Consider the following 4,580-nt stretch of genomic DNA (forward strand, 5'->3'; position numbering starts at 1 on the left):
ACACACACACATACGCTACTCTCATAACATTTTCTTTCCAATTCATTAATTAGGCAACTAATTTGAAACTGGTGTGGGTGGCTCTATATATACTAGCCCACTGCAGCCACATGCAGAAATCAACAAGGAATCGAAAATGATTAAATCTGTGACAAAAACGATACCGTTTGATCAGCTGCTCGCCAGGACATCCTTCCGCTCCCTGAACGTTCGCGCACGTCTCTCTCGCCTCAGTGCCACCCCCTGCTGGCAACTCCTAACCACTTAGGACACCTCTGAAGGTCTCTTAAATATCGTGGAGAGTAGGAGTGATTCTTAGACTTAAGAAAGTTAATAAATAGCTTTTATTCTTAAGTTTGAGAGTAGGACTACATTTCGCAAATTCTCAGGACTTAAGTGTAAAATGGCACTCTAAGACGCTTGATAAATACGGCCCCTGGTTTTTTTATGGAAAAAACCCCCACCAAATATGCAATATTTTCCCCCCAATTAAATTTTAAAGTAGAATATTTGAGATTATAAAATAATTAGAGCCTTAAAAAGGTCAATAACCATACTTGCCAACCCTCCCGTTTTTAGCGGGAGAATCCCGGTATTCATCGCCTCTCCCGACAACCTCCCGGCAGCGTTTTTCTCCCGACAAACTCCCGGTATTCAGCCGGAGCTGGAGGCCACGCCCCCTCCAGCTCAATGCGGACCTGAGTGGGGACAGCCGTTCTCACGTCCGCTTTCCCACAATATAAACAGCTTGCCTGCCCAATGACGTCATAACATCTACGGCTTTTAGAGAGTAGAGTGCACAACAAGGAGAGAGAGAGTTCTTGGTTTCTTATGTGGGTTTATTGTTAGGCAGTTTCATTAACGTCCTCCCAGCGCGGTAACGACACACAACAACACACGTCACGTTTAGTCTACCGTAAAGCAGTTCGTCTGCAGAAACAGCAATGTTGTGACACTCTTAAACAGGACAATACTGCCATCTACTGGATAGCCTGCAGAACACTGAAATTCAAGTATTTATTTATATGTATAATAAAATTTAAAAAAAAAAAAAAATTAAAAAAAAAAAATATATATATATATATATATATATATATATATATATATATATATATATATATATATATATATATATATATATATATATATATATATACAGTGTATATATATATATATATATATATATATATATATATATATATATATATATATATATATATATATATAGCTAGAATTAACTGAAAGTCAAGTATTTCATACATATATATATACATTATATATATATATATATGAAATACTTGATTTGGTGAATTCTAGCTGTAAATATACTGTCCTCTTAACCACGCCCTTAGCCACGCTCAACCACGCCCCCCCCCCGACCCCCCCCCCCCCCCCCCCGACCACGCCCCCCGATATCGGAGGCCTCAAGGTTGGCAAGTATGTCAATAACTCATAACAACATTGACATTTTTTGAGCAATGACACACGCAAAAAAAAATCCCACTAAAATAATTGGGGAGCCAAAAGGGTCCTCCTACTCATTAAAGTGTTAAAAAATAAATTATACTTTTTTTTTTTTTTTTTTTTTTACTGATTACTTTTAGCACAATAATCTCGAGATCAGCTCCAGACCTGTCCGTCAATTCTAAGTTCTATTGTTGTTTATGTTTTAAAAAAAACAACAGCTCAGTTTTTTATATGGCAAACACAAAATACGCAACGTTTTTCCCCAAAGAATATCTCAAAGGGGAATATTTAATGTGACGTCATTGTAGCCTTGAATAGGTCAATAGTTCATATAGACGTTGATTTTGATTAAATATTATTTTTTAAAGAAAGAAACAGCCTGCATGGCAGCTTTGTGTTATTAGAGTCAACATTGCAACATTTTCTTGTCACCTGTTTGCTCTTTTATACCACTTTTGTTTGGGTTTTTTTTTTATCGTATTTTTAGAACGTGTCGCGGGGCCGTTAAAAAATGACCTGCGGGGCCGCAAATGTCCCCCGGGCCTCACTTTGGACACCCCTGTGATATGTATCCACCATTTTGTACACCCGCCCACGTCCCCTTGCACTGATTGTTGCAGTGGCGGCAATTAACACTTCATCAATGTGAAGATTGCAGCCTCCGAGCTGTGTGTGTGTGTGTGTGTGTGTGTGTGTGTGTGTGTGTGTGTGTGTGTGTGTGTGTGTGTGTGTGTGTGTGTGTGTGTGTGTGTGTGTGTGGTTAACTGATGAAAAGGAATCTAGAAAAGAGAAAGAGGAGGAGAAAAAGGAGGGGAGCATACGCATAATAAAAAATAGAGGACCGTGGTCCTAGTATTTACTCTATCTATACAGCCGCTCTCCCAGGACACAGCTGGTGAAGCGTGGTATAGAAAATAGATCTGCAGGTGCACGTCAAAGAAAAGGAAACACGGGTCGTTGTTTTTTTAGTTCATTTTTTTCTCCCAAAGCACCCCCAGCAAGCAAAGTGGCTGTAAAACACACATTCACACCAGTTCCAGAGGGACTTTTTTGTTTGTTTGTTTCTGTTTTTTAAAGGCATTCCAGGATCAGAAAGGTCCGTTATCCTACGCTGGAGAACCCTCCGTCCATCCCCCCCACCCCCCAGCTCAGAATCCCTCCACCAAGACAGCTGGGGGGGAAGAAGAAAAAAACAAAGCGGGGAGGACGAGGCAGAAGAGGAGAGGAGCGAGAGAAGAGATGGATCCGCCATCGAGACGAGAGAGAGGAGGGGAAAGGGGGGCGGTAAGAGAAAAAAAGGCCCCCGCCTCCGTCATCACCTCAGCCTCGCCCCAACCCCGCGCGCCACGGCGCACACAGTCGAGGTAGGAGGGGGGGGTGTGGCTATGTGGCGGGTTTGTCGGGCTTGCTGACGGGTTTACCTCCGTTCATCACCACCGGCTCGCTTGTGCTTTTACTGGGCGGCACCACCGCCGCCGCCTTGGGCACCGTCTCCCCCACGTCGTGCAGCGATGGCTCTCGGTACATGGCGACTGCGGACACAGAGGAGAGACAGACATCAAGAGGAGAGACAGACATCAAGAGGAGAGACAGACATCAAGAGGAGAGACAGACATCAGGAATCGCCGATCCAAGCGGCTACCACGTTTAAAAGAATCTACCCCGTAAAAATGCTAGTGTTCTAGACTTAGACTTAGACTTAGACCAGGGGTCGGCAACCCAACATGTGGAAAGAGACAAAAATACAAAAAACTAATCTGTCTGGAGCCGCAAAAAGTTAAAAGCCTTATGTAAGTGTTATAACGAAGGCAACACATTTAAGGCCTACAGAAAGCCACTACTAGCGACCACGCAGTCTGATAGTTTATATATCAATGATGAAATCTTAACATTGCAACACATGCCAATACGGCCGGGTTAACTTATAAAGTGACATTTTAAATTTCCCGTTAAACTTCTGGTTGAAAACGTCTATGTATGATGACGTATGCGCGTGACGTCAATGGTTGAAACGGAAGTATGCGGACACATTGAATCCAATACAAAAAAGCTCTGTTTTCATCTCAAAATTCCACAGTATTCTGGACATCTGTGTTGGTGAATCTTTTGCAATTTGTTTAATGAACAATGAAGACTGCAAAGAAGAAAGTTTGAGGTGGGATCGGTGTATTAGCGGCTGGCTGCAGCAACACAACCAGGAGGACTCTGACTTGGATAGCAGACGTGAGATCCGACGCGAGCCGCCGACCGCATAGATGATCGGGGGAAAGTCCTTCGTCGCTCTGTCGATCGCTGGAACGCAGGTGAGCACGGGTGTTGATGAGCAGATGAGGGCTGGCTGGCGTAGGTGGATAGCTAATGTTTTTAGCATAGCTCTGTGAGGTCCCGTAGCTAAGTTAGCTTCAATGGCGTCGTTAGCAACAGCATTGTTAAGCTTCGCCAGGCTGGATTGATTGATTGATTGAGACTTTTATTAGTAGGTTGCACAGTTTCATTTTCATTTTCATGTTTATTTCGAATATGTAGACAAAACAAAAACAACAAATTTTGAAAAAAAACAACAAAAAAGCCATTCAAGAATGAATAACAAAAGCAATAATTATAATAATAATAATATTAATAATAAAAAGCAAAAGAAACAAGAAATGAAAATAAACATTTAATGTAAACATATCCGAAAAGTAAAAACTTATGTACTCCCACCCCTCTTATTACTTACTGTATGTTTAATAATAATAATAATAATAGTATATAAAAATGTTATGTCATATATATACATATACATATATAAGTATGTACACACATATATATATATATATATATATATATATATATATATATATATATATATATATATATATATATATATATATATATATATATATATATATATATATATATACATGCACATCCACAACACACATTTAACAAGTAACTATGAATGTGACACAACAGCGTGTATACATAGTATACATATACATACACATACAAACCCACTGACTCTGTGAAGTACATATTCCGTACAATTGACCACTAAATGGTAACACCCGAATAAGTTTTTCAACTTGTTTAAGTCGGGGTCCACTTAAATTGATTCATGATACAGATATATA

The 4,580-nt window shown here is 40.2% G+C and overlaps 1 pseudogene; it reads right to left on the reverse strand.

The window, feature by feature from the left end:
* Window positions 1-1,483: 1,483 nt before the first annotated feature.
* The window catches only part of LOC133659246 (fibroblast growth factor 14-like), a 65,850-nt pseudogene continuing 62,753 nt past the window's right edge, over window positions 1,484-4,580 (reverse strand).

This window comes from Entelurus aequoreus, linkage group LG10 (genome assembly GCF_033978785.1).
Source record: "Entelurus aequoreus isolate RoL-2023_Sb linkage group LG10, RoL_Eaeq_v1.1, whole genome shotgun sequence".
In the NCBI taxonomy this organism is placed as follows: Eukaryota; Metazoa; Chordata; class Actinopteri; order Syngnathiformes; family Syngnathidae; genus Entelurus; species Entelurus aequoreus.